Source organism: Pristis pectinata, chromosome 5 (assembly GCF_009764475.1).
Source record: "Pristis pectinata isolate sPriPec2 chromosome 5, sPriPec2.1.pri, whole genome shotgun sequence".
NCBI classification, from domain to species: domain Eukaryota; kingdom Metazoa; phylum Chordata; class Chondrichthyes; order Rhinopristiformes; family Pristidae; genus Pristis; species Pristis pectinata.
In genome coordinates this window covers 93346153-93369274 of record NC_067409.1, presented here as the reverse complement: position 1 = coordinate 93369274, position 23122 = coordinate 93346153, and the positions used below count along the sequence as shown (strand labels likewise).

General features: G+C 40.1%; 1 long non-coding RNA gene across 1 annotated transcript; it reads right to left on the bottom strand.

Moving 5' to 3' along the window:
- Positions 1-12222: 12222 nt before the first annotated feature.
- LOC127570720 (uncharacterized) lies at positions 12223-20522 on the bottom strand. Its single transcript, XR_007956384.1, has 3 exons — positions 19851-20522; positions 14531-14686; positions 12223-13093 (listed from the first exon to the last, which is right to left on the bottom strand). It is a non-coding gene; the product is annotated as an uncharacterized LOC127570720 (long non-coding RNA).
- Between the last annotated feature and the right edge of the window lie 2600 nt (positions 20523-23122).

Here is a 23122-nt window from a genome sequence, read left to right as displayed (position 1 = left end):
TCAACAGGAAGGTGATCTCATAACTTGCTCTGAAGATATACTCAAGATTTCCACTAAAGCCTCAGATAATTTACTACGTAAGCAAATGATTTACATAGACAAGAAAGATTCCAGATTTGATACTTGCTAATTTATTTAATCCCAGTCAGTGGGAATAGAAATTCTTGGAATAATATAATAAACAACTGAAAAGTCAGTCTTGGTTTTGCTTCAGATTCTTATCACCGAACAATACAGTTCTTGGTGGAGACAGTGTCAACTTTACAGAGCCTCTTCTGCATTTGTACAACCTGTGTGACTCCTACTGAAAAGGGTCATACATGAGAAATGGGTACTTGAGTAAATTACTAGATATTTATTGACCTGTACATCATTAAGGCATTAAGGACTCAATGTTGCTAACCTGTCAGAAGGAGATGTTTTATGAGCTCTTCAGTTGAAGCAGGGGAGAGGGTGGGATGGCGTGGGGTGAGGTAATAATCCAGATTTACATAACAGGCTGTCTTAAAACCACTCCTGCTCCCTGTCCAAACCTACTGCCCTCTCTTTTTTGGAATAAAGTATCTGATGATAAAACCCAGCATTTACAAAGGTCACATCACCATTACCCATTACATGAGAATAAGCCACTGAATTATTGCCTTTCTTCAAGAAACAGCAGTTTGCCCTCCGCTGTAGAATTGAGTGTTTCACCAAAATCAAGAAGCATTCCTTTCCACCTTGCCCCCAAAACACCCCACCCACCCCTGGTAAAGGACTGGAAGAAACTAGACAACAAATTTACAGAATGGAGCCAGTGAAGAATTACCCTCTGTGCAAACTTGGCACATGGTTAAAATTATGAAAAAGCAAACAGGGCCTTAAAGATTTAGCAGATTCAAAGTTCTAATGAAATCATGTGACCCCTATACACCAAACCACAATGTGTGTCAGGAGAAGATCCTACAATGCCCTGCAACACCATAAGTCACTCCACAATATTTGGTGACGTCAACACCAAAAGCAATCATTTAACCAGAGTATTGGGAGCAGACCAAGTTTGGGCTGGAGACAGTACAAAGCAGAAGTAAAGGAAGTGAGTCATTCATACATAAGGCATGGAACAGTTGGTTCCTGGCACAGCTGCTCAAAGCATAGCTGTTAAACTTAATTGGGATAAAAGCAACCATCTACAAAGACCCATGGGTAAGGTTTGGTAGTGTGAACTGGACACTATTTGAGTTTTTCTTTGGTTATATAATACTCACTGCTTCAAGAAAGACAATTGTTGGCATTAAAAAGATCTAATTTTATTTTAGAAATTTGACATTTGAGTTCAAATGGTTAAAAATGTATCATGAGAATTAAATTTAAAAAATTCACTGATACATAATTTAATTTTCTGTGATATATCTAATGCTCACTTTGAGAAAATGCTGCATTGAATATTACAGTTTCCATTGTAGTTAAGCAGTGTAGTTACCATTTTAGTCAAGTTATTCATTACTCACCTGAGTGCAAAAATAACCTTGGCAAAAATTTCTTCAGGACCAGTTTTGCAAGGAATTTTAGAAACTTGTTTGATGAAGATCAGACAGCACCACTTCAAGGCATTCTTTGGAATAAACACAATATTTGGTATTGTATTGTTTTCACACTTTGGTTCTGATTCTCACATTGTCATTATGTAATGAAATATAATTATCAATGTGAAATCAAGAAGCGTCATCATAATGACAAAATAATGTTATATCCTTATTAAATGTTAGTCATTGTATCAAAAGAGATACAGCACAGAAACAGGCTCTTCAGCCCGCAGAATCCATGCTGACCATCAAGCATCTAGTTTTACATGAATCCTACCCTAACTCATTTTATTCTCTGCACATTCTCATCAACTACCCCCTAGATTCTATCACTCATCAACACACTAGGGACAATTTAGAGTGGGCAATTAACTTACCAACCCATGCATCTTTGGGGTGTGGGAGGAAACCAGAGGATCTTGAGGAATCCCATGCAATCAAGAGAGAATGTGCAAAATCCACACAAGCAATCTCCCAGGTCAGTACTAAACCTGGGTTACTTGATCTGTGAGGCAGCAGCTCTACTAAGTGAATCACCATGCATGTTACTATATATCTGAATCTTTATCCAGGATATTCCTGTGAGATTGCAAGATTTTGCATTCATTAATTTGAAACAGGTTGCACTTTAAAAGAAGTTGGTTAAGCCATGGTTCATATTAGACAATGAGATGAGCAGAAGAGAATAAATACTGTTTTACTGCTATTATCTGGGAACTTTCTGTGTTACAATTTTTATCCACGTTAACCTGTAAAAATAATTAGTAGCAAAAGTACACTGTGCAACTTCCAGAAAATAATTTTCTATGAGATTGTAATTATTACGAATAGTGTGTAAATAATATCTCATAACCTTGCAATTGCTGCAGAACATTTGAAAAGCTGTCTATTAATTCCATACTAAGTAACGTTAAAATGTGCTTTATGGGATCCAGACAAAAATTAGCCTGGAATTTCAACTGTACAACACCAAAAAAAAGGCATTGAGAAGTTGTAAATCATATTAACGCAGAGTAAAGCAATTCTGGGTTTTTGGCAACAGTCGATAACTATGACAGCCCATTTTTGAGCAAAGTTTTCACATTTGTTAACACTGTTATTCAAGTGTCAAACTTCCCTAAATATCATGAACCAATATTCCATGCCATGCCCAACATTCATCATCAGCGAGATTTTCCACCACTCTGGTCTGAAGAATGACAGTTGTTCACTCACAGAAGAACAAGCTTTCACTGACACCGAATGCATACAAGCATCGTTATTTAAAGAGCCAACAATTCAACTAGAACTCTTCATAGGCGTCTGCTGTTTCTGAAAAAAGACCAATAAGGCTATTTTTTAAATGGCACTTCTCAAATGTTATGTCCTTTTTAGAGCCTTTTAAAACACCATTAGGGAGACTTGCTATGTTGTTTTAATACCAAAAAGGATGGTGCTGATGAGTTTATATATCACTTGTCTAGAGAGTGGATTACATCCACTTTTGCTGCCTTAAAACATTACTGGGTATTGCATAAACAGCAAAAGAAATTCCCTTCAAAATATTTACAAGATTAGCCAAAACCCATTGTGAAACATTCTTAGGGGTTACATCCATTGCTTAAATCTAACCTGTGCAATTCCTGATGCAACTGCATCAATTCCATGCAGCAGTCAACTCTTTGCTATGCAGCTACCAGAGGAGGGCATCCGCCCTTAAAGTCACACTCCCAATAGCAGCCAGGGAGCCTGGGCACAACATATGGTTGCTGTGGGGAGACAGGGTATGTAGGAGCAAGAAAGAGAGCTCCCACTTATGCTTAAAGAATCAAGTGTGTCTTGACCAGTACATGCCACAGAGAAGGTTCTGTGAATCAGGAAGCCCTCCTGCCGGGAGATGGTTATGGTTGGCTCCTCCAGGAGTAAGAATCCCTGCTCAATTTTCCAAACCAGAAAGAAGTTTCATGTCCTCACAGGTTATGTCAGGGTGATCCACTCCCTGATGTTTATACCTGCAAAGTGGAGTTCCTTACAGGGAAATGTATTTTAAGCAGATGTCTAGTTTCTTTAAGCAAGCTGCCACTCATCAGGAAATACTAATGTGTTGTAACAAGGCATTTAAATAACTGGGGCATGGACTTGTTCATTCATGTGGTATAATTAGTATGGGTGGACCTGTAAACCAAAATGCAAGGCATTTAATGCATCATCTCCGCCTGATCATTTGTACACTATGTTGCTACTAACAATTGGAGTATGGGAGAAGGTTACTTGGTTTGTATTGGGAACTATGATCTCCCAGGTTCCTTAGGGGACTGTTTTCTATCAGGGAGTCCCTTATATCTTTTGTCAACAATGCTCCTCTCCTTCACTCGGATGGGACATTAGGCTGTGGATGCTGAGCAGGGACATTCCTCCAATGGCATTCTTCTTCCTGCTCCTCTTCCTCCTGTTGTTCTTCAGAATTTGTCTCATTGCCTTCAGGGCTTGATCTCCTTGCTGCTCTTCCTCTCACATCAGCAGCTGTCTTTGCTTTACCCAAGTGTTCACCATGCAGCCTGCAACAATGAAGTCTCTGCATCTGCTTGGAGTGTTTTACAAAATGGCCCAAATGTGATGCAGGCAATAAAATTTCAACTCAAAAAGACCAATACCATTTTCTACAACTATCCTGATGACTGTGTGGCTCTTGTTGGATCACAAGGGGTCATATATGCTTTCCAGAATCATGGCATTCACTGTGAGTAAATCCTTCTCTTGAACCACAACAAGCTGCACACTGAGTGAATGGAAGTCTTTCCTGTTGAGAAAAAAATTCTGGTTGTTAAAAGGATCCTATTTGGGCATATAGGAAGCAATCAAAGGCTAAAAAGAAAGCTGAAAAAAGAGAGATGTCCAAATATGCAAACTAAAAAATGATAAGAAATGGAATCTGAATATTTGAACTGTTGATCAGAATGGTCCAAGTAGGATTTTTTTCTCTGAAGTCTCTGTGAAAGCAGGCTCTTCACTGAAAGACAGGTATTTGCCTCCTGTTCCAACATTCCAGACCAACCTTAGCACCCAGTCATGGCCACAATGATGACACCAGTTATGGAGTTGTGTCATTGGGTCATTACTGAGGTATCAAAGGAAGATTATCTCAGAAGCCATGCCGGAAAAAAAAACACCCCTCTTAGTTTTAACAAATTCCATTGAGCTTGGAAGGTGCCGAAGGAGCCTATAGGGAATTCTGAAGCTGCTCAATTAGTCTCCTGATAGCACAGTGCCTATTTAACCAACTAGAAAATCAACAATCCAGCACAATATGTTCTGAGTTCTATTGAGGCTGTTCCATAATAGTCACAGGCAGAGATTTGGGATCCAATTTATATTGGTACAGCAGAAATGTGCATTGGATGATTAATGTTGACTTTTGGTTTGAACCTGATGCCGGAATAAAGTCAGGTGAAAATGTATATTGCACATGGAAATGCCTGATCCAATTTCACAATTGGCATGATTCACCCAGAAATGAGTGCTAGCACAACCTAGCCCGGTTTAGACTAAATTTTGCACAGTAAGAAACTAAAAATCAGTTGCTATGAAACATTACTACCATCAGGGAGGAAGTATAGGAGCCTGAAGATAAGATAAGGTATCTTTATTAGTCACACGTACGTTGAAACACACAGTGAAATGCATATTTTGCGTAGAGCGTTCTGGGGGCAGCCCGCAAGTGTCACCACGTTTCCAGAGCCAACATAGCATGCCCACAACTTCCTAACTCGTACGTCTTTGGAATGTGGGAGGAAACCAGAGCACCCAGAGGAAACCCACGCAGACACGGGGAGAATGTACAAGCTGCTTCTCCCATCCACCATCAGATTTCAGAACAGTCCATGAACCCATGAACACTACCATGAACACTACACTATTTATTTATTTTGTAATTTATAGTAATTTTTATGTCTTTATGTCTTGCACTGTACTGCTGCCATTAAACAACAAATGTCACGATATATGTCAGTGATAATAAACCTGATTCTGGTTCTGATTCCCTCATTCCTTCTGTTTCAGTTTATTTTATTTCTTCCCCCTTTCTTTCACTCCAGGCACTGTCTCACAGTTGCCTACTTTCAGACCTCTGTCCAAAGCCCCTCTTGAACTAACCAATTGGAGAAGGAAGGTAGCAGCCCAAAGACAGTCGGTCTCACTTCCTCTCCTCCTGTGCTGATATGGGGAAACTGCCCACAGGGTGCTTGCAGAAATGACATCACATCCTCCCAATGCTCTAAAGCAACAGTATGTCACTATTTGATTAGAGGCAGATTAAAAGCCAATTATGGATCTCCTAGTAGAACACACCATAGCACAGAAAAAAGACTATTTACATTAGGACTGTAAATATATACGGTAAATGTTCTGGTTGGCTGTTCAAACAGAATGCCCAATCAAAATCCACCTTCACAAATGCCACCTATGATACCATATTACTAAGCAATCATTGTTCAGCTAGTACATGGAACTTACCCCATTCGAGTAGGTCATTCAATCCATGGAGACATTTTCAACTCATTATTTACCACCTGCCTTCACCTGTTCTTTTTTGATTTATACTATTTTTCAGGATCTAGGCACCGTTGGCAAAGGCCAGCAATTGCTGCCCTTCCTTAAATGCACTTCAGAAGATAGTGGTGAGCGATCTTCCTGAACTGCATTTGTCTTTTGATAAAAGTACTCCTAAGATGCTGTTGAGGAGGGAGTTCCAGAATTTGGAACCAGTGACAATGAAAATAGGCTGATATACTGTATTTCCAACTCAAGATGGTGCGCGACCTGAAGCGGAATTTGCATGTGGTGGTTTTCCCATGCACCTGAAGTCCATGTCCTTCTTGGTGGTAGAGTTTACAGGTTTTGGAGGTGTCCAGGTGAGTAACTGCAGTGCACTTTGCAAATGGTGCATACTGTAACCACTGTGCACTGGTGGAGGGCATTGGATGGGTTATCAATCAAATGGGTTGCATTGACTTGGATGGCAGTCAAGTTTCAAGAGTTCTATTGGAGTTGCACTCTCCAGGCATAGGTGGAGTATCCCATCACACTGCTGACTTATGTCTTTAAGTTATGGATAGCGTTAGGAATTAAATCACACCCCTCCAGATACCCAACCTCTGATCTGCCCTTGTCACAATAGTGTTTATGTGGCTGGTCCAGCTGAGTTTCTGGATAATGCTGACACTCCTAGCGATATTAATAATGGGATCTTGGTGATAGTAATGCCATTGAATTTCAAGGGTAGGTGGCTGGATTCTCTCTTTTTAGAGGCAGTTATTGCCCCGCACTTCTGTGGTGTGAATCATACCTGTCACTTATCAGACCATGCCTAAAATGTTACTATATTGACACAATTCTGAGGAGCTGCAAGTGGAATGAACATTATGCATGAATGAACATCCTTATTTCTGACCTTATATTGGAAGGAGGGGCATCAATGAAGCAGCAGAAGATTGTTGGGCTCAAGACACTGTTCTGAGGAACTCCTACAGAGACGTCCTGGGGCTGGGATGGCTGACTTCCAGCCTACCTTTCTTTGTGCAAGGTTTGACTCCAGCCATTAGAGTACTCCCCTTGATGCCCATTGACCGCCCAAACTCAGTCAAATGCTGCAGTGATGTGTAGGGCAGTCACTCTCACCAAACATCCAGAATTCAGCTCTTTGCTTTACTTTTCAACCAACTATGATGAAATCTGAAGCTAAGTGGTTCTGGCCAAAACTGAAACTCAGTATTGCTGATGGTTAAGAGTAGACTGGTTGGGTGGTATTTAGTTGGATTGGGCCTATCCTACCTTTTGTGGAGAGGACACATCTGGTCAATTTTCCACATTGTCAGACAGTTGCCAATGTTATTACTGTACTGGAACAGCAAGACTAGAAGTGGAGCTAGTTCTGGAGAGCAGGTCTTCAGTACTACAGCTGGCATGTTGTCTGCCTCATAGCCGTTGCCGGATTCAGTGCTCTCGGCCAATACTTGATATCACGTAGAGTAAATCGAATTGGCCGAAAATTAGCATCTGTGATGATGGTAACCTCTGGACAAAGCTGAGATGGATCCTATCTTTCTGTTGGATGTATTAAATGGGAAACAGCAGTCCCATATATTTGCATAGCTTCACACTGTCATATTCAGTTGGATAGGCATAAGAACTCCATAAAAATCATTTGCTGCAAAAGCTTCATAGTAAATGCATAATCAGTAGGTGTAGCACTCAGGACTCATGGAGCTGTAACTATTACAAAGTGCATTTGTTCTGAGCAATGTACCTATTGTTTAAATAAAGCCTTTCGTCATCTCTGATTTGTTTCAGGTATTTTTTCCCTAGGAATGCAAACATTGTATGCCATTTGCATATTATATTAGAATTCTTTCATAATGATCATTACCCAAGCATGCCAATTTAATTTTTCCGGCTTGCAGTGTTCAGCAGGTTGACCCAGAATTTCCATTTGGTCTCCCTTTGCAAATGCCCAGGAAATGGGTTAAGTGCTTGAATGCACCATATTTTACTAGGGATTAGTGCAGTCTGCTGAGGGGTCATCCACTTAAAATGGGAATTTCTTCTCTAAGGTTGTACATCTTTAGAATCCAGTTGTGGAGACTGAGTCATATTCAAGGCGGAGATTGTTGCATATATGAACTGCAGAGCAATCAAGAGTTATGAAGATCAGGTGGGAAAGTGGAGTTATGGGTAAAAGTCAAATCAGCCTTGAGCTTCTTGAGTGGGGCCTACACCTGCTCCTACATCCCATGTTCTCATATAAAAATGGTAAAATCAAGCCCACCATAGTACACTTATTTTTTCAGAGCAGACATTTTAATCCACAGGCCAGCTAAAGATTTTGGATCATGTTGGTAAATGACAGCAATTTTACCAAGCAACACCGATGAAGACATTTAAATTGTATGCATGTAAATACTGCTGGTGAGAATGTTATTTTAATGAATATTAGTCTAACAAGGGAATTTTTCTGCAGACTGCATCTGTGTTGTTAAAACAGAATATGAAACTGCAAATTTGAGCATTGAATGTTCAAATTAGCCACATGCAGTATTAGAGGTTTATTTTCCAAGAGCATTCTTTTGTTAATAAACCATGCAGTCTGCAATGTAGAAAAAGAAGAGCTGGATGCTGTCCATCCATCATTGCCAAATAACAAGACTGGCATAGCTTGTGATTTTTAACCTGTCCAACTATGATTGGAGGAGTGATATATCTATGAGGGAAAAAATGGGATTCTTTTTCTTGCCTTATTTTTTTAATTGCTCACAGGATGTGGGCATTACTGGTGAGGCTGCCATTTATTTTCCAACTTTAAATGCCCAGGGCTATGAGGAGATGGAGAAAGAGGAGATTATGAGGAGGATGAAGCCACAGGGATGTAGGGAGTGGGGGGACACAGGGGACCATGGGGTAAGTTGAGATGCATGGGACCAAAGGGATGGTGGAGACACATCTCCAGAGTGAGAGCAGAGGCATCACTGATTTTGAGGAGGGTAGAGACACAGCAGGTAATGGAGAGGGAGGAAATATGGAGGTCCATGTGTAGAGAAGGGGCAAGAGGCTGAGGAGGGTGGGATAGAGGGTTGTGGGAAGGGTGGAGACCCTGTCAGCTATGCAGAAGGTAAGATAGAGGGGGGCTTTTGGGAGTTTTGAAATGCAAGCTAGTTTCAAATGGTGCTGGTGCCTTACAAAAATGGAGTCTCTGCTGAGGCACTAGTCAACTTCACAGAATAATTAGTGCTGTTCTATTTGCAACATGCTAATGACTAGGCATCCCAGAAACTGCACGCACGGAGCATGAGTTAATTGTGCATTACACATTCCCCAATGCTGTTCAATTTACTCCAATATATCAAAGGAAGTCACATACCATAAATTTGTAATAAATGCTTTGAGGCTGTGATGCACTGGACTAAAATACTCCTGAGACATTTTGAGAAGGAATATATCATCTTGTACAATAGTTTTAAGAGATATTCCTTGTAAGAAGTGAATTGTTGTTTCTCAGATTTTCAGCAGGTGATCGATACATCACATAACTTAACAGAAAGAAATCTGGAAAATGTAGAGTTTGCTTCTTTTTATAATCAGAGGATCTTAACAGACAGCACTTCTTGAAGCAGTTATCCCTTTGACCCAATATTGAACTGTAAGCATTAAGAGTAGTATGAATGAATACTATGTGCCAAGAACAATTGTTGACTTAAAATGGAAATCAAATATGTATGGGGGATATATAAGCAAAATTATCTCTGTGAACCCATTCTCTAACTTCAAAAATATTTGCCTTATATTAATTAGTCCATTACAATGCTTCAATATCAAACTTTCATCAAAGCTTTTCATGTCAGACTCAATATTAGTAATGTTTTAATAATAAAGTAAATTTACTGTGGTATCCAAAGATATGAGATCTGCATAATTACCAGAATGGAAAATTTGAGGAATTTTAGCCATAGCACACATATTGTAGAAACCCAGCTGGTGTTGCCTCATACATAGACAGCAGAAACTGGGGGGAAAATATATGTAAAAGGCCCATTGGTTTAGTTTGATACTCACTGGCTAAGCATGAGACTCCTCTGATTAAGCTTGAGACCTAGTAGCTAAATGTGGGCCCCACTGATGAAATAATGTAACAAGGTAGTGTAATTGGGGCTTCAGATCTTGATAATGAATACATTGGATGTGGTACAGATCTTGGTTAGGGAAGAAAGAAGCTTCAAAGTTAACAGGAAAGAAATCAAATAGAAAGTGCTTCCAATAGCTCTTGTCAGCATTTGAAATTCCCTTGGACTAATCATAGCCATTGTACTCCACTCGCAGCCCATGCGTTTTGTTCTGAAGTCGTGTGGTGGGCTGGAGGGGAAAGGGGAAAATGTATTTCCTTACAATATAGGAATCCATTTTGCCCCATCAAGTCAATGCCAGTTCTCAGAAAACCCATTTTCCCCCATTAATTTTCCCTGTAAACTATTCTGCCCACATTCCCATCAACTCCTCTTAATTCTCCAGCCACCCACCTCTACCCTGGGGGTAACTTTTGGCATCCAATTAACCCACCAACTAGCATGTCTTTGGATGTAGAAGGAAACTGGAGCATCCAGGGGAAATCTGCACAGTTGCAGGAGAAAGTACTAACTCCACACAGATAGCACCAGAGGTCAGGATTGAGTGATGTTTATTGGAGCTGTAAGGCAGCAGCTCTACCAGCTGCACCAACCCCTGTGTCACTCACCGGAGGAGGCAGTTGAAGCTGGGTTTAGCCTTTAAAGGCAGCACTGACAAATCCTGACCCCATTTTACTCACTGAATTTTTCATTGCACAAACATCAAAGACTAATTTCAGCTCCTTTGTTTAGTATAGTAATGGCCCTGAGTGTTTACAGTTTTACTGTGATTAACTGGAGGTGGATTTCAACCTGACTTCTATCAAATTGTACACTTCTACAGTGGTATAAAGGTAGAGAAATCTTGTCTTCTTGGGTGGTCTCTTGGAATTAAAGTTGATTTGCTTCCATTGCAATTTTATGGATAATGAGATACTCCTGAGCTCAGTGTGGAATCTGCAGACTCTGTGATGGTGCCTGATGGCATGGGTGAGTGGGTAGTTTCTGCAGTGATTTGCTTCTTCCAGTGCTTGTGCCTGTTTTTTGTGTACTCCTGACATAGGGCCTCAAAGTTCTTAGTGCTAACATCTGCAAAACAAGGTGCTTCCATCAAACTGCTTGTGCAGCACAACACCACCCACCAACAATAAAGATGATACCATGGAAAATGCGGACCACTTCCTTTATCTCAGGAGCTATAATCTTTGCAAATGCAGATCTCAGTGATTAAAATTCACTGTTGCCTTCAGTGGACCAGCACAGTCTATGGTCATCTGAAGAAAAGGGTCAAAACCTGAAAATTCATGGTCTATCAGGCCACAGTGACCCTCACTCTCCTTTATGCTTCTGATATTTGGACTACCTGGAGCAGGTAAATAAATTTGACATTGTCATGATAAGAAATGTACTGAGAAATAACTGAAGAGGTGTAAGCATCAATCAAGAACATGCACCTTGTCCAAGTAATCCTATTCTTTCCATAATCCATCAGGTATTTCAGATTCTGCACAATCCATTTAATCTCCTGAGAAGGATGTTTGAATTTTTCCTAAGAAGTAAACACATCCGTGTTGGACAAGATACTGGAGTTTGGACAACTACACAGGGAGAGCAGATATATACATATAATGTGCCATGTATAACTTCTTGCTCCATACTGCTCGTGTCTGTTTGCCAACAATTGATGTGCATTAGGTGCTGCAGACAGTGTGTTCTACCTGACTAGTCCCTCTTAAAATTTGTGGTTCTATTCGTGACCAGATAATGACTTAATGCAAATTTCTGTCCTCTTGAGACCCCAATACATTTCATCTTGGAGACTATACTTAAACCCTCTCTGCTGGAGGCTGATGCAGATGTCAGATAGTGTTTTCATAAAAAGGAATCCAAAATGTGCTGTCCAAAAAATGAAAAGCCAATCCAGCTAAATAAATCATTATCATTGGCTTGCCAAGGAATTAATAAAATTGTTTAATAACAGTAGCTTTAATATTTTAATAGTAGTGCATGATTTGATTTCCCACAAAAGCATATAAATATCTCATTTCTATGTGATGCTAGAATGCATTTTAGTAATTTAACAACAAAAATAATTTAGCCTGCAAAAAATGCTTCATGATTATTCTTGCCTTCTCTTTCTTAGCCTCCTATGCCAAGCAGTTCAGTACAGCTGAGCAAATAAATAGGTCAGTAGCAGCTAATGTCTCTGTGTCTTGCTTCAGGGTGCCTATCAGTCAATAGTAAGCCAATGAGACAATAAGACAGTCAATGAGACCCTACAACCATCTAGCACAACACAACATACATGTGCATTTTTATTCCATTTCCTTATCGTTCCCCATGTTTACAACTATGCTTTATTGCCTTTGCTCCTTTACAAAAAAAATGATTCTGTTTTAATGGCTTAAGGGCAGTCCAGACAAGAATGTATTTGGTAGGCCATTTTGGTCATCTGAATTGAGAATGGAAGGATGGTTGGTAATGGTGTATTTGAAACTCATCCGCAGAAAATAATATTTGAGTGAGTGGTCAGTATTTGGAATAACTGCCCTCGGGAGTTTGTGGAAGCAGCTAGCACTGAATTATTCAAATGCAAATTATTTGATCAGTTGTTACAGCCTTTTGTGACATTCACACTCTTGTTTCCTTTGGAAGGCATTAGATTTCAGGATATAAAACCATATTGACATTCAGATATGCAAATTAGATTACTTTTAGAAAGTAACATTTTAGAACTCAGTATTATGAGTAATTTTAGGCATTGCATCTGAACTGAGCTGTACACTTCTGAGGAAGTAACTGAAAAGCCAATCCAGCTAAATAAAGTAGACCAATTGTTCTCTTCTCTGGAGGTCAAAAGCCGCAGATCCTGGAAGTCTGAAATAGGTCAGGTAGCATCTGTGGATAGAGAAACAGATTAATGTATTAGATCCATAATCTTGCATTTAAATTCATAGAGTCACAAGAGATGAAGCACAGAAACATGACCACTCAGTCCACTGAGTCCACACTACCCATCAAACACCAACCCTATCCTAACCCATTTACTCTTTTATTCTCCCCACATTCCCACCAACTCCCTCCCAGAGTCTAACACTCAGCTAAACTCAGAGCAATTTACAGAGGCCAATAGACCTACTGACCTCCAACAGACAGTCAGCCTCTTGATGCAGGGTCTTGACCTGAAACATTGACAATTCCTTTCCTCTCACATATGCTACTTGGCCTGCTGATTTCCTCCAGCAGGCTTTGTTGCTCCAGATTTCAGCATCTGCAGTCTCTGGTGTCTCCATTTTACTACCAACCACCAAGTTTTTTTGGGGAAATGTGGCTGAGAAAACCCATGCAGTCACTGGGAAAGCACGCAAACTCCACACAGACAGCACCAGAGGTCAGGATTGAACTCAATTGTTGGAGCTGTGATGTTGCAGCTCTATTATCGGCACCACTGTGCCACACATTCATGGGCTCAATGGCTCACTGGGTACAAGTGACCAACTGTATATGTCTCTTGCATGCTGACTATGAAAGAAATAAATTGCATGTAAATTTAAAAAATAGTTTTGGCAATTTTCTTCGGAATCACTTGGGTCCAAATTTTTTTTACTGGAATGGCCCTTCACACTTGGGACAGATCAGAAACTTTTGCTGGCCATCTTAAGTGCTGAAGTCGGTCATCACCACCATGACAGTATCCAGAATGCAGGCATGGTTCATTTTGCTCTCTCTTTGGTAAATACCACAGTGTATCAGACCTCAAAGCCACGATCAGGCATTCAAGAGACAAGTCATGGAAGGTAGCCCTTTTCCTATTAACATACTGGTTCAATCATTGTTTAGACTCTGACTAAGATGCCTATGAATCATAGAGTTAAGACTGAGACCAAATCTAGTGGAAGCAAACTTACCAAGCAAAGTGAAGTTAAAGTTCATTGGTTTAGATTAACACCAAAGGTGAGAGGGTTTTGGGAAGAGATCAAGTTTGAGGACTCAGTCCACCTGACCCAGCTCAGACATCCAGATGAGATCTCAGTAAAGGTGTAGGACATCAGGAAATACTTGGCAAAGTGTACAGGGAGTTCAGGAGAGTCCATATAGATCAACTGCAGCTTACAAGACCCTTGCATTGTAGAAGTCAGTGGCAAATAGAATTGCAGCATAGAAAATACATTAGAAGAGGAGATCAAATACAAGGAAGCAACTAATGATGCAATGACTGACAGTCTGAGTTCACATCAATGGATTTTGTGGTGAATAATCTTTAGGATGCAGTGCAGTAGCACAAATAGTAGAGACACTGCCTCACAGAACTAGAGACCTAGGTTCAATCCTAACCTTCTGTGCTGCTTCTGTGGAGCATTCGTGTTCTCCCTCTGACCGCAGGTTTCCATTGGGTGCTCTGCTTTCCTCCCACATCCCAAAGGCATGCCCAAAGTTTAATTGGTCACAGTAAATCACTCCTAGTGTGTAGGTTAATGGTTAAATCTGGAGCTGTTGAAGAGAATGTGGGAAGAATAAAAAAATAAGATTAATATAAGATCAGTGCAAACTGGGTGGTTGAGGGTTGATGAAAAGTCTGGGCTGAAGGTCCTGTCTCGCTCTCTCTGTGAATCTAGCTACATCTGGATAACACACATGAGCCACTCAAACCACACTGTTACCACTGAGATAGTCCCACAGGGTTAGGATATCAATGAAGCAATTTGACTTGGTTGTAAATAATGATGTCCTCTTTCTCTTTCTTGCTGGTTTCTAAAAGAAGTGTAGTGTGTGCCAATATGCTTATGTCATCATTGCTGCCGCACATCAAATATGCTGTGCTGTCCTGTCAATGGCCAGTTGCTGGAAGCAAGATATTGAATATACTGCCACACCTTGGTTTTAAGCAGCTGAATCCTCATGTATTTCTTCAAGCACATCTTACCATCGTTTCCCCAGGAACCAAACATAACAAGTACAGCCACATCTTTTTGAACAATTGCCATCCTTACCTCCAAACTCTATAGACCCTACTTTAACTGAGTTTTGAATGCATCTATTTTTAAAGCATTTTTGCCTGGTTCACAAATGCCTTGGTGTAGAAAGCATTAAACTTGCATCAAATGTGAATTTATTCAGATTCTCCAGGTAAAAGCAAGTAGGAATCTACAAACAGAAGAAGCAGGTTCCAGTCTTTGACAAGTTCTGTCATTCAGTTAGATCATGGCTGATTTGTTCCCAAGTTTTACTCTAATAATTTTTCTACTTGCTGTGATACCACTGTCTAAGAATTATCTTGCAAATTGCAGTATTGAAAATTGACATGGGAAACTCAACTCAACCATTTGAAGGATAAAATTCTTTTACCTGTGAGAATTGGTGTTTGGTTTCACTCCAAAACGCACAACCTCTAATCTTATCCACTACTGTTTTGGAATCTACCTCCAGAGGAAGCAGCATCTTTATAGATAGCCACTCACTAAAGTTATAGCAAAAGGCATGGTTCACCTCTACTAATATAATGAAAGAGGTTTTCCAATGTTATACCTTCCATACTAACCTGACATTGCTTGGATATTCTGCAGCAGTTTGCCCAATATCCTGCCACAGTATTAATGGAGAGAAAGAGAAACAGCTGGTTTCAGCCACTTAGACCATATCCCCAGCTGACTCACAGCAAGTAATCAAAAAAACCATCCTTGCATTTCTAATCTAACACTTATTAAATATCAGGGTCTGGCAGTTTATTTAGAAGCATTTGCAAGCTGACTCTGAAGATTGTAAATTAATTTATGGGATCTAGGTCCAATGAATACCCAAGATATAAAACACTTTTGCTTGTGTTGTGTTACATGGAGACTTGTTCCACATATTAATCTTACTGATTGTGACAACGGATATCTTGATATTAATCCCAAATTTAGCCTACAAGAGCTATGAGCTCTATATAACCAGAACTGAGTTCGGAGCTGAATTTTGGAACTAAATCAGTTCTTTACTGCTTCCCTTGTGTTGGAGTGACCAGAACTTGGGCACTGCCAAAGCTGTGGTCTGACTAGACCAGTGCATAACTCAAACATCATTTCCTTTAAGTTCCATTCCACCATTCCAGCCAGGCACAGGCACACAATGGAATGCAGAGGTGCTCTGCACAAAATTTTACATTGATTCAGTTAAGTGTTTGGAAAGTCCTGTGTGGTGCATACCTGAATCAGACCCAGGAGAAGCATTCCTATCAAGAGGCGCAAAGTTGGGAAATGACCCCTACAGAGGCATTCACAAATCAGGTCAAGCAGGGGTATGAATAGTATAGTGGTCAGAGGACAGTGGTCAGTGGTCTTTCGTTTAACATGCTCCTCAAAAGGCAGTCAAATTTAAATTCATGAACACATTCCTGGCTTCTCATATTGTTGTATTGGCTGCTATCTTAGCATTAGAATTGTTTAGCCAGTTGCTGCTCTGCACTGTCTTGGAAATGAAGTTTGGCAAAACAGCTATTTCAGCTTCTTATTAATCTTAAAGTTATTCATAGAGCACTTGCTGGTCGATTTCAAATGAGGCCTGACCTCAGAATTACAGGTGTCTTCTCATTATGGGAGCTGAGAGCCATGGAGCTATTAATTATGGACTGTCCTTGATTACATATCAGTGCAGTTCCTAATTCATGGTTTCAGCCTGATTCACGGGATGAATAGCCATGGGGCTTCCAGTCATGGACAATTCTTAATGCAGAGATGGATAACAATGGGGCTTTTAATCATGAGAAGCTCTTCATCACCAAACAGGATGGTCGAAGGATTGCCAAAATCTGTGGTTCAAAAACAGATATAAAATAAGAAGAGAATTGGGAGTGATGAGGAAAAAACATTTTTCTGCCTTATGTGGTTGGAATCTGGAATGTACTATCTGCAAATGTGATGCAGGCAGGTTCCATTGTGAACTTCAAGAGGAAACTGGATAAAAATATAGTGAAGGAAAATCTACAGGGAGACAGAGGAAGGGCTGGGAGGTGAGATAAATATAGAGAGCTGGTGTGGACACAGAGCCTAATGTCTGTCTTTTGTGCCGAACTGTGTCGTAATTCATAGCATAACTTTCAAAGCCTCAGAACCAACTACACAGTACTCCATTTGATGGTTTAATTTTTTTTTCCCATTCCCTACTTCAAGCACCCAACCACATGACCCTTCTCCCACCCTCTCAAAGCCCCACACTTCCTTATCCACTCTCCAGGTGCTTTACAAGCCATGAGAAACCTGAGCAAGGTCATTTTGCATCAAATTATGTGTTTTATACTCAATCCATCTGGTTTCATTTTTATTTATTTTATTTTTTAACATTCTTCCACAACATCCAGTGCTAGTAGCCTTGTGACAGAAACATATCTATTTGATTATAATGTTTTACCAAAATCATAATTATGTAGGATATAATCTAATCTACAGTATTCTAAGAGCCCAGAGCTGATTTGTACAAAGCAACTTGATATTAATTATAAAGGCAGTTATTCCTTAACTCATGAAAAATTATTAAATTATGTTGTTAAAAATAAATACTTTACTCTGATATAACATTTTGCTTCCATTGTTGGATCATTAATGAGGTTGCCAAAAGTATCCCAAATGATTAATGATTGTCAAGTTGTACTAATCACTGTAAGGTTCTAAGAACAATTTAGAAATTGAATTAAAAGGAAGTATATTCAAAATCTGAGACTGAGGTTCTCAATCATCTCAACTATTTTAATGATTAACCCTATGAACACTGGTTTGTGAACATGTTCTTAATGTGGTCAGAATACCAGAAGCTTTCTTGCATAAAGCAAGTTTGGTGAGCATGCCTACGCTGTTACTGAATGGTTGAACACTTTGGTTCAAGGAGCTAACACTTCCTAGTAAAGTGGGGGAGAAAGGCAAAATATTGTGCAGCAAAAAAAAACTGCTAGAGGAACTCAAAAGGTCAAGCAACATCTGTGGGAAGAAAGAAGCTGTCAATATTTTGGTTCCTGATGCAAGATCTCAACCCTAAATGTTGACAGTTCCATTCCCTCCACAGATGCTGCTCGAACTGCTGAGTTCCTCCAGCAGTTTATTTTTTGCTTCAGTTTTCAGCAGCTGCAATCTCTTGTGTCTGGAAGATATTGTGGATTCTGGAAATCTGAACCAAAAGCAGGAAATGCTCAGCGAGTGGTCAGGCAAGGTCTGTACAGAGAAAAAGAGTTACCAATATAGATTGGTGACTCTCATCTCAATTGGGAAAAGTTATAAAAACAAGTACATTAAGTATTAAGTGCTGAGAACTGATGAAGGAGAAGGGGACAAAAAGAATGTTTGTGATTGGGGTGGAAGGCAGGATAGATTAAATGACTAAATATGTTATAGAGCAAGCTAACACGTGCAGAGAAAGTGTTCATGCAGAATAAATATGTTGGATCACACTAACCCAGTCTTTGCTGTGCTTTTGCCTCTCATGGAATGCCCATAATCACACCTACTGTTTGTAGCCATAAAAACTTCCAATGTCCAATCAGCCTCATCACTCGAGGAGGTGAGATGTTCCATGAACAGCAAGGAGGTCAATCACTGGAGACACTTAGAAGCATTTGAAAACCATTTAAATAATTAAAAATAAGTTGACCTTTTTAAAACAACATCCAAATTGTAAATTAATTAGTAACTTTAAGAAAAACCAACCATTTATATTAATTTAATTTACCTTTTTAGTGAAGGTTAATATCTCCATTCAAATGGATGAGGCTGTGTCAGAAGTGAAGTCATGACTAGCATCAAGCCAAGGGACTAGAAACAATGTACATCTGGCTACTTGGATCAGTATATATGCAGATCTGCAACTAGACTCAGTAGTAGAGGATATCAGATGTATTGCCACCTGATGCCCAACACATTCTGTATGTCTGCACGACATTGTGCAAGTGTGAAATTCAGAATGCATTACAACATGCTCTGCTGTTAGTCAATCGTTCTCAGAAATCTACCCAGGTAGCCAGGAGCACCATCCAGTCCATTATCTGAAATTAGCAAAGGAATGTGGAGTGACTACTGGAAATCCAAATAAAAGTACCTGAAATGCTGATTATCTAAAGTTGTTTAATTCGGTGTTGAGTCTGGATGGCTGCAGTGTGCCCAGTTTGAAAACAAGGAACTGCTCCTCAAGCTTTCACCAAACATCATAATAAAAGTACGGGAAACAGCTGACAGAGAGAGGGAGGCCAGGACAGGGGAGAGACAGAATTAAACTGGAAGCTTGGGGGCCATGTCAGTGGACTGAAAAGAGGGGTTCTGCAAAGTGGTCATCAGTTTGCATTTTTTAGCAGAGGAGACTACGTTAAGCAGCCAAATCTGTATACTAAATCAAAAGCAGTCCATGTGGAAAATGTTTCATGAGGAAAAATTGTTTGAGGATCTAGGAATTAAGACAGGAATAGGTAAAACTACTGGTGTTACATCTCCTGCAATAATGTGAGAGCTGTGCCATATTGCAATCTCCCCTTTCATCAGAAGTGAGATAAGCTGATCTTCAATATTTTTTATCTTAAGGTCCCAGGCTCTCATAAATCAGGTCCCCCAGGACTGACACTGCTGCCATTTTGAATATCAAACATAGATTAACAAGTTTTTTTCAAAACAAAATGAACTCACAGAAAAATAAAGCTTACCCATTGCTGTAGTTTGTCATTTGGGTGGCGATAACATGCAGGAAAATGGTCTCTTTGGTTTGGTGGGGGAGGGCCCACAGTGTGGAAATGCTGGGGGAAAGTTGGAAGGGATACAGGGAGCTGGGAAATTTCAGGGATGCAGAAGTCCAGTCAACATATTGGCACGGTAGCATAGAGGTTAGTGCGACGCTATTACAGCGCCAGCGATAGGAGCTTGATTCCTGTCACTGTCTGTAAGGAGTTTGTACGTTCTCCCATGTCTGCGTGGGTTTCCTGCGGGTGCTCAGGTTTCCTCCCACATTGCAAAGACATACGGGTAAGTTAATTTGGGTTTAAAATGGGTGGCGTGGACTCGTTGGGCCGGAAGGGCCTGTTACCACACTGTAAATAAAATTTTAAAAAAATATTCTAAAGCTTTTCTTCCTCTTTCCACCGAGTGATTGATCAAATGGACAGGCACCAAACAGGAAAACCAGGAGCAGATGATCGGGGTTATGGACCTTTGAGGTCTGTCCCTCATCTACAGGGTGAAGGGAGAAAACAGAAAATTAATGAAGATTGATGTATTCTCAGAGATTCCTTACTGCAAGACTTTCAGGGACTGGCTCTTTAAGTAACTGTCTTAACTCTCCAGAAAAGACCCATATTTGCAATCCAGACTCTCACCTTTTGTCAATCACACATTCAGTATAAAAACTAAGTCAGCGAGTGATGTCACTGCACATGCCTTGTGGAGGGCCACATATTGAAGGTTGCACTGCAACTTACAGAAGTCTGCTATGCACATACACAATGCACCTGACCACATTTAGCAATCAGCTTTGAGATAAAATTCTTCTATATGGTGCATGAAAATATAGCTTTGTGCAACAGAGTTTCTAAGTCAATGACTCTTCACTCTAGTTGGGGTAACTTGAACAGAGGACATAATTTTGAAATTTAAACTCGGCGAATTCAAAGCAATCTAAAACATTGTGAGAATATGAAATTCACTGTCCTGGAAAGCCACAGATGCCTGTTTAATTGTGGTGCTTATGAGGGAGGTCTTATAGAATTTGAAAGTAGACCTAATTTTTGAACACTTTAATTAGATCTCCTTTTACCATCCTGTTCCATTAAGTGTAGCTTGACATTTTCAAGTCTGGCATCATGTAATTTTCACAGCTGTATTTGAAGCATGGACGTTCATCAAATGAGAACATGTGTTTTTTTTTAATCAGAGATGGTTTCTTACCTTATGTGCCACCAGCATACATCGGAAAATTGTGGATACCGATCATTCAGGGTACCTTCTTGCATGTAAAAACTAAGGTTGTTTGCTCTATAACATTGCAGCTCTATCTCTAAGCCATGTTCCTCTGGAAATGAAGTTTCAGAGGGTGAATGCATGTTGCATTTTTTTTCACAGCTTCAATTATATACAATACGTCAATTGTTGCTTAATTAACTGATTGATCATCACCCTTCACATAAAGTCTCTGGACTCAAGAGTGTGTCCCTAAAGGACAAAAATGCACTCACCGCATCAGGCAAACAGACACTGGGCCAGCTGTCTTAGTAGCTTGCTCTTACAATAATTAAACATAATCATTAGTGCTATTGAATGCCTGAAATGTTTCTAACAAGGGTGATCAAGTACATTTGGGTGTAAGTAAAACCAAGATATTTTAATCTACAGATCACTGACAACCACATTTGGAATATTAGATCAAATTATCTGAGACCTTGTAGCAGGTGGAAATTTTCATACATAGTGGAGAACATACCCAATGATCATGGGCATTGAGCTTGTCTTTTGTGTAAGACAGTCAATGCACTAAATTGGGCTAAGTATTAGCATTTAGTCTAACCTTCAAAAGGATTTTCATATTGTCTGGATGAACAGGGATAGACAACAAATATAATTTCAGGATTTCAGTCAATAACATAAAAAGGAATAAAAAAGGGACTTATTTTAATTGGCAGCCCTGTCCTTTAGTTTGAAGAGAGAAGCTACTCAACTAGCAGTAAACACATTTGGACTCTGGTCATTGAACTGGAATGCATACATTTTAATATTAACAAGGCATAAGCAACACCACAGAAATAAAGCTTCCTCTGCACAGAGCTGTTGAAGTAGAATACAGTTATGTATTAAGTAAACAGTCAAGGTTGAGTATTGCTGTTGGGTTGATAATCTGGAAGCTCATTTGTTAATCTTGCTGTCAGTACGAAATTTACACAAAGGGAATTGAAATGATGTATGATCAGAAGCTCAAGATGGGCATTGTAGACAGAGTGCAGATACTCGTTTGGACTCACCAATGTAGATGATCCCACATTGTGAGCATCAAATGCAATGCGCCAGGCTGGAGGAGGTGCAGGTAAACCTCTGCCTCATCTGGAAGGACCGTTTAGGTTACTGGATGGTGGCGAGGGAGGAGGTGAAGTGACAAGTGTTGCACCTCCTATGGTTGCAGAGGAAAGCGCCAGGGACAGAGATAGAGGGTGCAAAGGGATGAACAGAGCAGGGAGTCACAAAGAAAGTAGTCCCTGTGGAAAGCAGAAGGGGAAGATGTGACTGGTGGTGGGATCCCATCAGAGCTGGCAGAAATGTCAAAAGATGATATGCTGGATACAGAGGCTAGTGGGGTGAAAGGTGAAGACCAAGGAAATTCTATCTCTGTCCTGGGGGTGGGGGTGACGGCAGGTGTGTGGGAATTGAGGAAGTGTGTGAGAGGGCTCCTTCAACTACACAGAAGGGAAACCATGTTTCTGGTAAATGGAAGACTCCTCAGAAGTCATAGAGCAAAAAGCCTCATATCAAGAAAAGATACAGTGGAGACGGAGACAGGGATGGCAACCTTACAGGAGGCAGGGTGGGGGGAGGTATAGTCAAGGTAATTGTGGGATTTGGTGCAATTATAGAATGGTAAGAAGCAGCATTAACATGACCCGCTTGGACTTGTAAGCTATTTGACAAAGCCCCACATGGAAAATTGATCTAGAAGACAAAAGCCCATGCAATCCAAGGGAAGTGGCAAAGTAGATTTAAAAATTGGCTCAGTGGAAGAAAACAAATGGTTATATTTGACAGGTGTCTCAAATATACACATCCTAAATTTATTGAGTTCCACAAGGCTCAAAAATATTTTCATTGATTTTTGTCGTACATGTTAAAGACTTAGACTTAAATGTAGGAGTCATGCTTTTTAAAAAGTGCTTCCATCATATCAACACTTGCAATGTGACTGATAGTGAGAAAGAAAGTTATAGGCTGCAGGAACTTGTCA